The sequence below is a fragment of the Marmota monax genome, unplaced genomic scaffold (genome assembly GCF_021218885.2).
Source record: "Marmota monax isolate L192 unplaced genomic scaffold, Marmota_monax_Labrador192_F-V1.1 WCK01_AAM20220418_F8-fsc00039, whole genome shotgun sequence".
NCBI classification, from domain to species: Eukaryota; Metazoa; Chordata; class Mammalia; order Rodentia; family Sciuridae; genus Marmota; species Marmota monax.
This window is the reverse complement of record NW_026693602.1, coordinates 8,746,807-8,765,779: the sequence shown is the minus strand read 5'-3', so window position 1 is coordinate 8,765,779 and position 18,973 is coordinate 8,746,807. Positions and strand designations below refer to the sequence as shown.

General features: G+C 32.3%; 1 pseudogene; it reads right to left on the bottom strand.

Moving 5' to 3' along the window:
• Positions 1-358: 358 nt before the first annotated feature.
• Positions 359-1,090, bottom strand: LOC124103079 (small ribosomal subunit protein eS6-like; annotated as a pseudogene).
• Between the last annotated feature and the right edge of the window lie 17,883 nt (positions 1,091-18,973).

Sequence of the window (18,973 nt, the reverse complement as noted above, 5' to 3'; positions counted from 1 at the left end):
AATATTCTCTATGATCATGGGCTTAATAAGTAAATTATGTAGTTTGAACAAACATGTTATTTTTAGTATTTTAACAAACAAAGCTATATTAATAAGTGGATATTTTATTGGTCAAACATTTTAGTCATTTGAGGGTTACCAGAACCACAAATAAAGATTATACATGCAAAAAATAAATAAATAAATAAATAAAACGTGAAGTCAATTTTCTGTAAGTGAATAACACAAGGGGATTCAATCCATTTCATAATGAAGTTCATTGAGAGATACAGGACCTTGGTCAGTGTCATTAAGTGATATGGATTATCAAGTGGAAAAGCAACTCATATCTTTTTTTTTTTTGAAGGCCTGGTCTTATTTATTTGTTACTCTTAAACAATTCCCACTTTAGGCTGGACTCAGAAGTAGAAGCTCTCAAGAGGACAGCCTGTGTCTCTTGGCAATCTGTTCCTGACATTTTTCTTTGGCTTCTTTCATTTTCTTGGCGAACAGTTTGGCAAAACCCACAGCCTCTTCATATTCTTCTTAGAATGTTGTTTCTTCAGAGTGCTTGTGTTTGCAGGACACGTGCCCTAGCGAGATGCTGAATCTTTAGTGTTTTGTCCTGTTTTTTTTTTCTTTCATGTTTAAGGGTTTTCCAAAAACTTATTGGTGGACATAATTTTCCTTAGAGAGATTGAAACGTTTGCGGATTCTACTAGCTCTTTTGAGTCTCAGTCTATAGGTTACAGTAGTATCCATAAGTCCGGGAATATCCTTGTCTCCTTTTTTAACATTAACCAAGTTGAGAACGCTCAGATTGGCATCCCTAATGCATCCTTAAACAGTATGCACTTTCTCTCTCCAGTTCACCTGTGTCTATAACAGGAATATCCCTTACTCAAGAGCAGGCCAACCGGGCCATGGTTCAAGACACCCTGCTTCATGGGGAAACCTTGTTTGTCGTTTCCACCATTGATTCAGACCACATAGCACTTCCATCCTTCACTCAGAGCATCAGCAGCAACTTCTGTGATTAAAAAGTACAAAGTTTGAGTTCATTTTCCACTTCAATGAGTTTCTCACCAGCAGTAGCTGGGAAGAGCTTCATCTTGGAGATACTGATCACCCACAAGATGCCATGAAAAAGAGAAACCCACCTCATATTCTTACTAACTCATTTTCTTAAATTACTACTGACTTCCTAAGAGATTGTGATCATGGTATTTAACATGATCAATTATCAGGTTTACCATGAAATAAAAGGCGGCTAATTTTTCTACCAAAAGAGTATTATGTAAATGATAATATTAAATACTCATAATCTATATTGAATTTTTCTTAGAAAAACATAAATAAATTTGAAGGAGAATTTTTAGGGGTTCAAGATGGATAAGCATATATTCTAGAAAACATTAACATTCTTGCCATTATGTTTGGCTTGAGGACAAGCTCTTGATCCTCCTAACTCAATGCCCATTCAGCAAAATTTTTTTGTACTGCTCTTTTTTGTCTGATAAGTTCTATAAATATGTATAGTTGAGAATTAAGAAAGAAAATGGATATACATTTTCTTATTTTTTAAATCATCCATCCTCCAAGTGCTGATCACCTAGAATTCAACCAATAATTTCTCTCCTGATGTTATTCCTACAACCAAAAAAAAAAAAAAAAGAAAAAGAAAAGGGAATTCAGGCTATTAAAAAAATATGCTACATAAAGAAGCAAATTTAATTGCCAATTGTTATCCCAACACTTAAAAATTGTTATGGAGAATGATGATACTGAATCCAATGTGTCTATTTCAATTCTTTCTTAATTGTATGATCCTTGCATACTGGGATAAATCCTGGTAAATCATGATAAATTATCTGTTTTATTGTGCCAATTTCAGTTTGCTAGTATTTTGTAGAGGATTTTTGCATCTGTGATCATTATGGAAAACAGCCTTTGGTTTTCTTTTCTTCTAGTGTCCTTGTCTAGCTTTGATATCACAATAATGCCGACAAATAAAATGAGTTGTGACATGTGCTCTCCTTTTCAATTTGTTGGAAGAATTTGAAATGCATCAATATTAGTTTCTAAATGTTTGTTAGAATTCAGCATTGAAAAACCAGAAGTCCTGGGATTTTCTTTGATAGGAAACTTTATTATCTATTCAATCTTATTCCTCATTATTGGTCTGTGCATGTATTTTATTTCTTACACAGTTTTGGTAAGGTGTGGGTTTCTAGAAATTCATCCATTTATTATAGGGTATCCTATTTGTTGGTGAAGTCTCTACAATCCTTGAGTTTGAGATTTATCAATTAGTCCTCTTTCACTCTGATTTTGTTTCAGTTTTCTTTAAATATATATATATATATATATATATATATATATATATATATATATATATATATATATATATATATATATATATATATATATATTAGTTGTAGGTGGACACAATACTTTTACTTTATTTATTTTTATGTGGTGCTGAGGATCAAGCCCAGGGACTCAGACATTAGGCAAGCACTCTACCTCTGAGCCACTACCCCAGCCCCTCTTTTTATCCTTTTTGGACTATGTAAAGTCTTGTGAATTTTGTTTATCTTTTCAATAACAAAGTTTTAGTTTTGCTTATTTTTCTAATGTTTTTCTAGTCTCTACTATTTTCTGCTCTAATCTTTTATTTCTGTAAATGAAGAAAAAATTTTTAATAGAATCTACCATCAATTCATGAAAAATAATTTCAAATAAGTAATTTTGAATTTTTAAAAGGGAATCAAACTTAATATATGTCATATGTAAGAAGCCTACAGCTTAGATGATGATCAATGATAAAAGTTGAAAGCATTTTCTCTAAGATCTGAAATAAGACACATGCTCATTCTTGACATTTCTACTTTATGTAACAGTTGAAGTTCAAACCAGCACAATTAGGCAATTAAAAAAAAAAAGAAGGATTCACAAAAGAATGGAAGTAGTGAAATTGTCTCTCTTTGATGGAAATTTGATCTTATGTATAGAAAACTCTAAAAATTTTTCCTCCAAATCCTTTGGAGGCTAATAAACAAATTTAGTAAAGTTGATACTTACAAAATTAACGTACATGATTTATTAGTATTTATGTAACGAAAAACCTCTCCTAAAAAAAAAAAAAAAAAAAGCAATTAAGAATCCTGGCACAGTGGAAGCTGAGGCAGAAGGATTGCAGGTTTGAAGCCAGTCTCCACAACTTAGTAAGGTCTAAGCGATTTAGTGAGACCCTGACTCAAAATTTAAAAACAAATAAACAAAAAAAAAATAGGTAAGAAATTGTTTGGGACATGGCTCAGTGTTTAAGCACACCTGGGTTCCATATCTGGTACCAAAAATAAATAAATTGTTTACAAGTCCATACACCACCCAAAGTGAACTACAGGTTCAGTGCAGTTCTTAAAATTGCCATGTCATTTTTCACAGAAATAGAAAAATCCATTCTAAAATTTGTACTGAAACAAAAAAGGTCTTGAAGTGTCAAACCAATTGTGGGTCAGAGGACAAAGCCGGAACATCACACTCCCTAATATCAAAATATAAAGTTACTAAAATAAAAGCTACACAACACTGGCCTGAAAACCAATATATCAACCTGCAAAACAGGATAGTAATTCCAGATATAAGTCTGCAAACTTATTTTTGACAAATATACTCTAAGAATGCACAATGTGTTTGGATGGTATATTCCAATAAATGGTAGTGGGACTCACCCTTAGTGGCAAACACCTATAATCACCATGACTTAGGAAGGCTGAGGCAGGAGGATTGTGAATTCAAGGACAGCCTTGGAAATTTAGCAAGATCCTATCTGAAAATCACTAAAGGAAAGGACTGGAGGTGTACCTTAGTGGTAGAGTGTCCTGGGGTTCAATCTTGATGACTGAGGGCAGGAGAACATTTATAATACTATGGAGATTGATGTTAAAGATGGGGAACAAGAAGAGGCTCAAATAGGAACAGGAAGTAATTCTAAGAAAAAATAGTGCTTCCATAAAACAATACCTACAAAAGATGAAATTGCACCTTACCTCATGTCACTTGCAAAAATCACCTCAAAATGATAAAAGACTTAAATGTGCAACTTGAAACTATAAACCTATTGTAAGAAAGCATAGGGAAAACTTCCCATGACACTGGTCTAGTCAATACTTTCTTTGAGTGGCTTCCTAGAGCACAGGCAACAAAAACAAAAATAGACAAATGTAATTTCATAAATTGAAAATCTTCTGAGAAGCCTAGGAAACATTGAACAGTGTGAAGGACCAAACTGTGGATTTAGAGAAAAATATCTGTAAACCATATATCTGAGAAGAGGCTGATATCCAAAATATGGTAAGAAAACAGATAATCTGATTAAAAAGGGGAAAAATGATATAAGCAGACACTTCTCAAAAGAAGCAATGAAAACTGTCAACTGGATATGAAAAAAAATGCTTATTTTTGACAAATATACTCTAAGAATGCACAATGTGTATGGATGGTATATTCCAATAAATGGTAGTGGGACTCACTCTTAGTGGCAAACACCTAGAATCACCATGACTTAGGGGGCATGAGGCAGAAGGATTCAGGAAAATTTAAATTAAAATCATAATGAGATATTGCCTCATATTTATTAAAAAGACTTTCACCAAAAGGCTAAAAGGTAAATATTCTTAAAGATATGGAGAAAATGAAAACCTTGCATACAGATGGGAATAAAAGTTATTATAACCATTTTACCAAGTAGGATGGAGATTCTTCCATCTAGAATGTTAGAGATAATATATTATCTCTAAAACTAGAATCATAACATGATCTCTAAAAGCCACATGTGAGTGTATTTTAAAATGACTAGAAATTGTTATTTCGAAGAGATATCTGAACTCTCACATTTATCTCAGCATTGACTACAATACCAAGACAAGGAGGCAAACTGAAGACATACGTAGATAAAGAAAAAGAGACAAATATACTTGACAGACTCGACCTCAGAAAAGAGGGAGATTTTGTGATTTGTGAGATTCTGAATAAAGCTGCTGGGCATTATGTTAAATGAAGTTGACCAACATAGTAAGGTAAAAGCTGTTGGATCTCATTTAACATGAAGAAACGGAGAGTGGAAAGGTTTCCACAGCATGAGTGGGAGGAAGCGACAGGAAGCTGTTTAGAGGGTAGAGATTTCGGTTGTACTGAGGAATAGCTTGGTGATGGATCACACTGTATAGTGGTGTCAATTAAGAATAATTATATTTCAAAATTGCTAAAAGAATACAATTTTGCCTTCTTACCATGAATCAGTTGATGAAGTGATGAGTATTTTACTTAACTTGATTGAATTTTGTACAATGTATAGATAAATGAAAATATCATAGTGTTTTTCATAAACATACACAATTATGACTTATCAATAAAAAGTTAAAATTTTTAGTCATAAAGTAAAATTTATAGCACAATAATATTACTAATGAAATGATACAAGTATAAATACTAATTTAACTATTTAAAATGGTTGAAAGTTCATAATGCAATTTCAGTAACAGCCTTTTCATACTATTTCTTAAATCAGATAACTTACACTGTTAACACTTTCCACAAGGAAAAATTGAAGCCCACAGAACACATATACTCATATAAAAATCAAATGAAAAATACAGAGGATTTCTGGGATATTTCTATATATTTTTTAATGCTTTTGCATGCTATTTATGGTTGGGCTTTTTACTGAAATGGACTATAAAGCCAAAGAGCAGTTAAGTTTATTTTATGTGAAAATCACATTGTTTGAATAAACATCAATTACAGCCTATTCATGCACTGAGACCGAATATGTTTTGATTATCTGGCTAGATCCATACAAATTCAAGATTACAAAAATGCCTCTAAATAAAAAAGCAAGAAAAATACTTTTGTCTAAGCCATCTTCATCTATTCATGAGTGTTTTCAGGGTAATCTAGAGGAAAGAGTTATAATTTTACTTTTGGACACAAAGACTTATTGAGAGTTTTATACTTCTAGTTCAAAGCATGCAATAAAACCAAACCAGTAAAGCAAAGTTATTTGATGTTGCTTTGTGTTAGAATCCAGAGAAAATAACTACTTTGATCAATTTGCTGCTTTAAAAATGCCCTGTACTAGAACTGCTCAAAAGCACTCTTTGATATGGATTGCATAGTCAATGTGTCAATCTTCAATTGAGTTTGGTTCATAGGTTTCAGAAAATGCACAATCAAGTTATACTATATGTATATACTTTATTACTTTCCATATTGAATTCAATAAGAAAATTTCCTTTACTTTTTTTGGCCTTATAGTCACCAATTAAAAATGTCATATATTTACCAAGATTATAGAAAAGTGATAATACTTTGATCAAGAATTTGAGCATTAACAGTGAAAACGTGATTCCAACATGTGAAAAATTGTTTGTGGTTAAATACTTTCTATACATTTGACACATTTAGAATAAATGTTTTTGTCACATGAAACTATGAAGTAATTATCTGAAAACTGATGTACACTAAGATGAAGAATTTATTATAATTGCTTAGGAATACTTAACGGTTAAAAAGCAAAATTTGGGGCCAGTACATATAAAACCTTTATTTTTAGATTTAATTATAATTTATTAAATGGCAAAAAAACATGATATTTCACACTTGGGGAGGATAACAATTGCTATGTTAAATGTAACATTTATTATTAGAAGTCCATTCCATTTTAGTAAATACTTTCAACTATTCTTTAAAAATAATGAAAAATTATTATTACTCAAATTTTATAAGTGAGAGCAATGAATTCTGAAATACACTCATAAAACTAGCAAGTAACCTTGTTGAAATTTGAATCTTGATCTCTTCAACACACACATTTAAAAATCACATAAAAATATAAGGAACTACAACACCTGGGCATACCCTCCTCAAAACAGATTGATTGATATAAAAAATATATGGTTTTGGAGAAAAAAATAAGCAAGTACAACTTATTTAACTATGTGTTTTAAATGTTGAAATGATCCAAACTTATCATGATTAATTTCAGAAACATTTCTACAACATTTACAGTAGAAGTGAAAAACCATCTTAGTTGGATTTTATGTTACAGAAATAAATGGACATGGGTAACCCAAAGTAGTTACCTTTAATTTTTCTAATGCCAGTAAGCATTGTGGTCCATACGTAGAATTTTTTTGTCTGTTTTTGATTGTGTTCTTATGGATGTTATCCAAGATCCAGTTCAGTATATATTTTAAAAAACTAGTAAAATTCTTTATACACACAATATACAACTAGTTTTTATGAACAAAAGTAATATTTGCAAACAATTCACCATGATTGTAATGGGAAAAAACTCACATTCTTTACAGTTGATACACAATGGTGCTTTTAGTGTAAAAGGAAAGTGCAGTCATTTAAACCCTGTTATCAATAACACACAGGTGAATTATCTGTGTTTTTAAAACATCTTATTGTATAATAATATGATCCAGTTGTTCAGTATATTTGAAAATAAATTTGATTTGAAAAACAAAAATGCGAATATCTTCATTTCAGAAAATATTTCAAATGAAAAAAAGAGTAGTGTTTTAATTTACAATCATCAAATGCAATTTTACATCTCCCCTTTTACCATAGAAAATTAACTACCTAACTGTAACATATTTAAAGAAAGATGCAGAATGTAAAAAAGATGTCAAGCATATTTACCATAAATTTTCTATAATATTAATCTGCCAAATATAATATTGAATGATAATTATATCAATTGAGAGTTATTTCCATTATTGCTTGGATTAATATTTATCTTCACATAACTTCTTTTACAGTCAGTAAAGGCATTTATATATATATATATATATACATATATATATATATATATATATGTATATATATATACACACATATATATATATAAATGATACAAAAATTAAACAAAATTAATAGGTACTTTGAAGAAATCTTGTAGATCTTTACTAATGTTTTTATGCTTCAAGTGACTATTTATCAAAAATAAATGAACAAAAAATGCTCCAGAATCTTTCTATAACAATTTTACAATGAAATCTACATTTCTTCATCCAAAGTTAAACGGTGCAAATTAATTTAAAAAAAACAACTAAATTGCTACTGACAGAAATATATATACATATATATATGTATATGTATATATGTATATGTAAAACACTTTTGACAGAAATATATACATATATCACTTTTATTTATTCAGCTCATCTTTTTGTAATGAAATATTGGGGAAGCAAATGGTAAGAATTCAAAGAACACAGAAGAATCACACAATCATCTAATTCAGTGTTGCAAATGAATCTGAAAATAGTGAAGAGTCAAAAAGTGTTAAATTTTCATTGTTAAACCCTAATCCTAACCCTCTTTATTAGATTTCATGTATTATCATCAATACACTTATTATTGTTAGATTTATTTTACCTGATACATATTTGTTTCATTTTATTAACAATTAAAAATATTCAGTCACTGAATCTAGGGGACATATGGCCAACATTTAACAGGATTCTTGAATATATGAAAAAATAATAAAATTTATTTGCTAAAGAACAGATTTTTAAGGGACCATACTATTTAAATAGAGGTACATGGTCTGCCTAAATGCTTTTTAATAGTTTTTAAATTTACTGAAAGTTATCACACGTAATATTAAAATAAGATAGTCATTTCAGTAATAGGTATGTCTATCTACAACACAGTGAAATTCTGTTCAACATATATTAAAGATTGGAGCTCAGAAATGTTGATTTCCAACACCTTGTCATTGTCTAACAATGTAAAATAGGACATAATAATTTGACTTTCCTATATATATCTCACTTTGCAAATATTTAAATCCCAGATTTACATTAAGATTTCAGTTTGAAAATGTTCTCAAAGCTGCTATACCTTCCGCAAGTACTATCTTGTGTCATCTCTGGTCCTAGGATCTCTTCCCTTGTTTGACTGCTGATTTCCTTTTATAAAGTAGATTTTATGCATACAAGATAAACCTTAAGGTTCCTATCGTTTCTACACATTTCCATGCTTATACCTGTAAGCTTCTGCGTTTCTACACTAACAGAGAATCTTCAGGAATCCTGGTTCTGGTTACCTGAGGCGGAGTACAGCCTCAGGTCAAATTCCTATGTGAAATTCATCCCTGGGCAACCTCAAGGGTTTGCCCGGAAGGCCTTGAAGGGAAAGCTACCAACTCACAGAGCTGCCATGCGCACCCAGTACATTCATTTCTGGAAGAAAATTCACTCAAGAATCCAGACTCACTGGCCAGCGCTCTCATGCACACAGCTATTCTCCTTGTCCATGTTCCTCCATTCAGAGGCTCCTGTAGGGGTCTTCACTGAGGCAACTTTCCTAACTTTGACTTAGTACATCCCCACTCCTTTCCTTTTTGCCACCCTTCCCCTGCTCCCTCAGGTACACGAGAAAGGCAAGAACCTTGCATATGGCTTTACATAGAATGTATACTACATGTCTGTTAGCTGTACTGCACAGTAAGCAAATAAATGTTTGACTGTCATTTCATTTTGATTTGTTGTTCAATTGTCTACTTTTACACCTGGAAGTACATTTGTGTCAGTAACTGATTTCATTTACAAACATGAAAAAAAATATATTGTTATTTTCCATGTAAAGACATCACGGCAGAGAAAAAGCTTTGTTCAGATTTATGTATTGATTAATAAGACACGTTAAATTTTCACTTGATATCTTTCACTTGCACTGTTTTCCCCTTCATAGCATCACAGGTATTTATTTTTGTTTTAAGAGAGTTAATGGCTATGAGATAAAGTTTCCATGAGCATATTTCAATTTCTAGTCTGCCTTCATAGAGACAATTATGAGTAATACTATCTTTAAAATAATGTATTGATATATCTGTTGCTTTTTTTTTTGGAATGCATGTTATTGTTTAAATATTAGGTGTTCTCCCAAAGCTGATATGTGAGACTATGCAAGAAAGTGTTTCTGATAGGGATTAACTGGGTGGCAACTCCAGGCAGGTGAGGTATGGCTGGAGGATTTGGCTCCATGGGGCATGCCTTTGGGGCATATATTGTGTCCCTCGGGAGCAAGATCTCTCTCTGCTTCCTGGTGGCCATGACCTGAATTGCTTTTCCCCTCCACACCTTTGCACCAAGATCTTCTTCCTCATCCTAGGTCCAGAACAATGGAGTTGGCTGTGTGTTGACTCAGAGTTCTGAAACCATGAATAAACTTTTTCTCCTCTAACTGTTCTGGTCTGGACTTTTGGTCACAGTGATGAAAGGTTGACAAAGTAATATAAATATATACACACACACAAACACACATACACACACATATGTACACCCACATACATACTCACATGCATTTGCATACACATTCCTTTTGCAATTTGTTTCCTTGTACATAAGAAAGTAATTGACATTCCATATCTATATTTACTTATATACTTATACACTTATGTCTTTTTAAAAAATACAAATAGAAATCTTTTGCAAAAGTGTATCAAACTATATTCAACCATCTATTTCTATGCTTATTTATTTTTTCTCCCTACTTACAAAGTTTTGTTTTGCAAACACTGCTACATTTGGAGATATATATATATATATATATATATATATATATATATATATATATATATATATAGAGAGAGAGAGAGAGAGAGAGAGAGAGAGAGTCATAAATTGTTCTCATCCAAGATAAATATGTTGAAGCCCTAATTCCCTTTGCCTCAGAATGTGAGTTTATTTGGAGATGTACTAGGAATCGAATCCAAGAGCATTTAATCACTGAGCTGCATTCCCAGTCATTTATTTTATTTAGAGACAAGGTCTCACTGACTTACTTAGGGTCTCGCTAAATTGTTGAGGCTGGCTTTGAACTTGTAATCCTACTGCCTCAGTCTCCCAAGCTGCTGGGATTACTGGTGGCAGCCACTGAATCTGGCCTAGTTAAAGTCTTTATTGGAGTAATCAAGTCAACATAAGGTCATCAGAGTGATTCTTGATCCCATATGACTGATGTTCATATAAGATGGGAAACTTGAGCACAGGGACAGGCATAGAGGTGAGGCAAAGTGAAAAGACACAAGGAAAAGTTGCCATCCATAAGCCAAAGAGAGAGCCTTTGGAAGAGCCCTGCACAGAGCTCAGAGAAAAACAACCCGGCCAACACCTCCGTCTGACACTTCTTGCCACCAGAAATGAGATGAAAAATTATATTATTTGAGCCACGCTCTTTGGTACTTTGTTATAGCCACCCTATAAAACTAATACATACAGTCTTTCCAGTAATTTTGTAAAGTCATAGATTTCTAATATATTTTGTTATAGAATGGCAAATTTTCTCTCTAAAGAGTTTGTGTCAACATATATTATCTCTAATAGATTCAACATTGGCAAAGCATTTAAAAAGTCATTCTCTCCTGATTTCTACTTAAGAAAAGTGCTAATGACAGAGAGAAACTGGTGAAAAGGGGTGACCAGATGCCTTTGGAATATTTTGGCAACATTCATTGTGTAACTTGTAAGGAGTTATGCTGTGTCTAATGACTACTTAAACACTGCAGTTTAAAGTTAGTGTGGAAGTATTTATTCCACAGTAGATATACAGGAAAGTAGAGTGTATTTTGGCATATTATACGTACATGGAGTATAACTTATTCTAATTAGGATCCTATTCTTGCAGTTGTACATGATGTGGAGTTACCCTGATCATGTGTTCATATCCAAGGTTAGGAAAGTTAGGTCTGTTCAACTTTATTGTCTTTCCTATTCCACTCCCCTTCTCTTTCCTTCATTCCCCCTTGTCTAATCCATTGGACTGCTATTCTTCCCCTCCCTATCCTGCCTTGTTGTGGGTTAGCATCCATATATCAGAGAGAATATTCAGCCTTTGGCTAGGGGAAGGGAAACATTTCATTTAGCATGTTATTCTCTATTTACTGGCAAATGCTGTAATTTCATTCTTCTTTATGGCTGAGTAATATTCCATTGTGTATATATTCCACATTTTCTCTATCTATTCATCTGTTGAAAGACAGCGACTTTGATTCCAGAGTTTGGCTATTGTGAATCGGGCTATAAACTTTGATGTAGCCACATCACTATAGTATGCTGATTTAAAATTCTTTGGTTATAAACCAAGGAGTCGGATAGCTGATTCAAATGATGGTTCCGTTCCAAGTTTTCTTAGGAATCTCCATAATGCTTTCAAGAGTGTTTGCACTAATTTTCAATCCCACCAACAATGTATGTGTGTGCCTTTTTCCACACATCCTCGCCAATGTTTATTGTTAGTTCTATTCTTTATAATTGCCATTCTGACTGGAGTGAAATGAAATCTCAGTGTAGTATTTTGTTGTTGTTATTTTAGGTTTATTTTTTTTATACTGGCAATTGAACTCAGGGGCACTCAACAACTGAGCCACATCCCCAGCCCTATATTGTATTTTATTTAGAGACGGAGTCTCACTGAGTTGCTTAGCACCTCACTTTTGCTGAGGCTGGTTTGAACTCTTGTTCCTCCTGTCTCATCAGTGTACTTTTAATTTGTATTTCTCTAGTTGCTAGAGATGTTGAACATCTTTTCATGTATTTTTGACCATTAGTGTTTTTTTTCTTTTATGAAGTTCTGGATTAACCAATCCTTTTCCCATTTTTATTCATTGAGTTACTTGTGATTTGTGTGTTAATTTTTTTTTAAATATTTATATATCCTGGAGATTAGTCCTCTATGTGAAGTGCAGGTGGTAAAGATTTTCTCCCATTCTGTAGGCTCTCTCTTCATGTTCTTGATTGTTTCCTTTGCTGTGAAAAAGCTTTGTAGTTTGACACCATCCCATTTATTGATTCTTGATTTTCCTTCTTGTGCATGAAGAGTCTTATTGAGGAAGTCAGTTCCTAAGCCATTCTGATGGAGAGTTTGACCTACTTTTTCTTTAGTAACTGGAAATCCATATTAGTACAATGAATTTGAAGCCTTCTCTCTCATCCTGAATACAACTCAACTCACATTGGACCAAGGAGCTAGGTATTAGACCAGAGACCCTGCATGGAAGGATTTAAAGCACCATGTGTAATGAGGATGACTTAATGAGACTGGTACCTAGATTATGGAACAAATTTAATAACTTCTCCTGGACATTAAATCAATTTTTGACATAAGTAGACTTGAGAAAATTGGATGTATGTTTGGATGGGTGAATGGATAGAGGAGCAAACAAATGGATAGATGGGACAATGGATGGATATATTTGTAATTAAAGACATTCTGAAAACCAAGCCAGAGTTCTTATAGCTCCATATAATTAACTAACGACTTCAAAGCAACCTGAATTGGGGTGGGGGAATGGCTGAGCAAGCCTCCCCCCACACACAAGGGTTTGTCAGATTTTAGACTCAGTCTTGAAATTTGCATTTAAATCTTTCCCCATTAACAAAAGAGCTTGAGACAAATAAACTCATAGTTTTGATAAGATTAGAAAGCTTTAAATAGAATTAAACTTATTTTTTCAGATAATTTCCATAGTATCTTTGACAGTTTCATTTTTAATATTCTAAGACTTGACTTTAAATGAATCTTGGGCTACCTTTGATTTGTCCAGTTCTCGCCTTTTTGGTGAGCTCATTTTAAATTGGAAATAGATGACAGTGAAAGTGATTTAGACTCATCAACTTGTGACAATTTCTCTGGAATTTTTTTAAGAAAATGCATTAGTCTTGAGCCTTTTCTGGTTTTTGAAATATCTTTTCATCAATCTCTTAACAGTTGTCAAGTCCAGTGTCTTAACATTGTTCACTCTTCTACTCGGATGAAAACAAGTGAACAGGTGTTTTTGAAATCTACTGTATTTAGACTCTGCTCTTGGCTCCTACAAAATACCTGCCATGTACTAACTGCTCAGGAATTATTTACTGGATAAATGACTTCTGTTACCCGGATAATTACTTCAACATCTTAACTCATTTTCCTAATTCAGCCATTGTTTCCCTTTGGTCTATTCTTAGCCAGCAGCCTGAGTGCTTCTTTTAAATATAGTTGAGCATATCAACCTTCTGCTTAGCACTCTTCAATGGATTCACATCTTATTTTAAAAGCCAACATTCTAACAATGGCTTACAAGGCTCAGATGGTGAGTCCCTTGATACGAGCCCGACCTCTTTCTCCACTGTTCTCACCCTTCTCGTTGGGCTGTAGCCTTACTGACCTCCTGGCTGTTCCATTTAATTCTTCTGGTCAACTTTCACCGTAGGGCATTTTCCATTGATGTTATTTATACCTGTGAGACCTCCCCTCCCTACTGAATTCTGTGTGTGCGGCTTCACATCCTTCTGAGCCTTATTCATGTCAGTCTGGACCATCCTTCCTAAAATCTCAGTCTCACCCACTCCTAGGACCCCTTGCCTCTCAGCCGCACCTTATTGTTATCTTTTCACATACCAGAATTCAACCTAGTGAGTATTAACTTATCTTCCTGATTACTTCTGACATCATTAGAAGATAAATACCATAAGGCAGGAATTTTTCTCCCTTGTTTTGTGCCTTATCTGTGTAGGGACAGCTCTGTTCATGCACCCATATGCCCACCATGCCTGAGAATCATTTGTAAAATGAAGGAGTAAATGAATGAATTTTTACAATTCTTAGTTCTCCTTTCTGAAAATCTGCATTTCTTGCACCTTCTGTATGTTGAAACACTGAGTGAAATTTCCCATCCTCAAGGGTCTCCTCTGTCTACCTTACTTATAATTTCCAACATCCAATATGAGCACCCATGATTTACATTTTTTGTGCACCTATTACTAGATAAATTGTATTCTTCATACAAACTGCTTATTTTTATTTGTTTATTTTCACCCTGAGCAACAATGACAGCTCATCAAAATAGAGACAATATGCCTCATTCATTTTTGTCACATGAGGACCCAGAACCTTGATCATGAGTGATGGCCAGTGAAGAAACTCATGATAGTGGACGCTGGCCATGTTCTGTGGAGGCTGTACTTGGGTGCTTTTTAGATGAAGAACTTTACAATTGTGAACCGCTATATAATGCAGAAAATAATAAAGATTCTTCACTTGACTGTTTTTTATTAAATTAAAATTCAGATTACGTTCTTAGTGAAATGTTAGTTTCTAATTCTATGACTTGTTGTTTAAAAAAAAGAGAGAGAGATATCACTACCAGAAGTTTTGAAAGTCACTGATTCTAAATCTAAAATTCACATGATGACCAGAATTTTATGAAGACATAAATTTATCATAGTTTTAGTACTTTAAAGTCTATGCCTATTAACGATTTACATTACCATGCATTGATATCTTTAATATTAATATTTTATTACCTAAGTATTAGAATGCTAGTTAAACTATGTGAGCAAGATTTTCTCATATGTAAATTGGCATATGCAAATAATAATGAGATGAAATAGAAACAGATTGCCATAGAAGAACTCTATATTATTTAAGGGACTCTAGATAATATGTATTCAGGAATCTTCTAACAAATCCTAAAATGTGATGCTAAAAATAAGGGAAATTTGTAGTGGTCCACAATCTAGCATCCTCTCTTTTTATGAGCGTATCTCATCACGATCACTTTCTCCAACTTTAATCCCAAGTTAAGGTCCTGGGTGACATTTGTATAAACACAAATTCCAATTGTTCAGGCAAACAAGAAATATTACTTCTAGTAAACACATCATCCCTTGATGTTCTTTCTAGCAGTATTTATGCTCTTTTTAAGGAAAATGATAATTTAAATCATACTTCTTATTCTACCTTTAAATTTTTCTGGTTTAATTATATTTGAAAGCAAAGTGTTACTCAAGGGATATTTTCTAAATGTATGAAGATTATAGTCAAATATAAATTTTATTTTATTTTTCTAAATATGCTTCAACCCAAAACTTGAGGCTGATACTACCTCTGAAAGTTTCAGGGATTGGTGATATAGCTCAGGGGTCCAGTTCTGCCTACCTTGCCCATGACCTTGGGTTTGATCCTAGGCACAAACAAGAACAACAATGAAAATGACAACAACAAAAAAGAAGACCTTTGTTTGTCATCAATCTGAAGGTATTTGAGATTAATAGAGTTGTGATTCTGTAGCCATGATGTGAAGTAACATAGACGTTGAAATCTAACTTTCTTACATATATTAGAGATTTGATGGTTTCAGAAAAGAAATCCATCACATATCATAATGAACATTTTCAATAAAAACTGGAAAGAAACATTTCCTGAAAATCTGGGGGTGGTGGTGACACCATGGTTTCTATACATCCAGGTATTTGGGTGACTAAGTCTTGATGGCATTCAATTTGAGGTCACCCTGTTAACTTAGTAAGACCTTGTCTCAAAAATAAAAAGTAAAAAAGTATGAGGCTCTAATTTAGTAGTAGAGTGCCCCTGAGTTCTATCTTCAGTACTGCAAAAATACGTACCTAGATCATACATACACACACATATAAAAATAAAATTAATATTGCAAATATTTCAACTTTCCTTGAAAGTTTTTTTTCTTTTATTACAATACACCTATAGCACTAACACTTATATAACTTAATTTTGCTTTTAAATTTCTTATTTAGTTTTTGATCAGGTTACTTTAATTTACCCAGTTGTTCCTTTTACCTTGCGTCTATTAAACTGTGGGCCAGATTTTGAGAGAGAGAGAAAGAGAAAGGGATGGGGGGAGAAAGTGTTTTGCATTAGTATTTCACTAAAATTCTCTTAAGAAGAAAAAATTCTGTAATAACAATGGTGGTAAAGTATCCTTGATTAACATTAGAGTAAATTTTAAAAGGTTATAAGAGATTTTTGAACATGGATATTATTAATATTTTTAATTTTACTAAAACCACTAGAAAACTTAAAAATATTGATAAAATATAGTATGAGGGTACTGCATAGAGATTTTAGTCTAACTCATCTTTTTATGAAGATAAAAATATTCATGTAAAACATTTGATCATCTTAATTTTAAACAAGTCTTGATACATTGATAAATGGAATAAAATAAATTATAATAAAAAAGAAAAGAAAGAAAAACAGAAGCTCTCAATTCTTTCTCTCTCTCTCTCTCTCTCTCTCTCTCTCTCTATATATATATATATATATATATATATATATATAATGAAAACATATTATCTAGAGTTACTTAAATATATATATTTATTTATTTATATATATTTACATATATGTGTATGTTATATATATAACATACACACCTTGGCTTATATCGAGCATCAAAGTGAGAAAAAAACAAAATATTTTATTCAGTTTTGCACAAAAATGTAGAAATATATAGGATTTAAATGTCTAAAGAACAGGAAAAGCCATTACAGTTGAGAAAGGGAAAACCCAAGTAAAACAAGAATGGTCAAAATCCTAGATGTGTCAAATGCCATATGGTGAAGTCCACAAGAAAGGCATATCATGGGCACATGTGATATTAATGTTGGGGACATGTTCATGTTAGCACAGGCCTGTTTCTGGGACTAAATTAAGGGGAAAACTGCTATTTAGGCCCAGAAAGTTGTTCACTTATGAGAATGCATGTCAAACATAGGCAGAATCTCTAATTTTCTAAGAAAATTTAGAAACCTTAATTAAGTGTAATGCCTAAGTTACTAATTATTAATTTTAAAAATTAGTATTGAGTTAAAATATTTAACCCAATGGGAAGCCAATTATAATTTCTACACAGGGATGTCTTTTGAAAAAGAATAAGGGGAGTCTTTGTCAGTCTGTCTTTATTAATGATTTGTAGTGGAAAGTCATTCAGAAAATAAATTTGGACAAGTATGATGAATTTATAGGACTCTAGGGCCAAAATATTCCCCTCTATAAAAAGCCATCTTACTATCTCCACACATTCACAATCAAATTTTTTCTCAAGACCTTTCAATTAAAGAAGGTCAGAATTTGAATGCTAGAATTTGATTGTTTAGAATGCATAATATCAAGAGTGAGGAAAAGATTACATGTAGATTGAGAAATTGCAAAAAGTTGAGGAAACTCAATACCATTTTTGAAACAAGGCTAAGAATTCTATAATTGTATTCAATTTTACTATAACTGTTGCAAAACTAGTTGTAAGTACAATATACTTCTGGTATATTTCTTTTTTATATTTCAAAACACGAACCACATTATCAAATCTGAATTTACTGTTTTGGTTCTTGGTTCTATATTAAATTTTCAACAGAATAACAGAATTTTATTACCAAAGAAAGAGATCTTATTAAACTACTACAAACTTATTTGAATAACTGTATAATTCCTATAGTAACTATATTGCATAATAACTATAGTATGTGATATTATAACTATATAATCATCTCTACAGAACCTTAGTTTTCAAATACAAATCAAGTCATTCTGGTTTTACCCCAACAATTAATGGATAATGATAAAAAAACTAGGAAATCTGAGATGGTGAACTCCTCAAACCCTACCCCATTTCCCACCCCAGAAGTTTAAAACACATTTTTTTTCAATTATTGAATTTTGTCTCTAATTTGAAATTTCTAATTTTCATTCTAATCTACCTATCATTTACCATGTTTTAACACAATCATTTAAAAAAGAATGTTCTCGGTAAATAAGCATCACTTAATTCAAAAAAATTTCCTAGAAGTTAAAAAAGAGAATTTAAAATTAAAATTATTTGTTCCTCAGAAGGTAGCGAAATAAATGGTGGCACTATAAAATAAGAGACTCCTTTTTTATAAGCCAATAAACCTAAAACAACAAAGGAACAAAAGGTAACTGGTGATAATTTCATATCATTTTGCTAAGTAGGGATAAAAAGCAAATCTGATAAAAAGCAAATCTGATAAAAAAAAACTTTGCCATAATTTCCTCCAGCTAGTTGGAAATACTCCAGGTAAGAGTGTGTATGTGTGTGAATATATTTAAAGTTCCATGTAGAATTCTTGAACTTAACAATATTCTCATAATGCGA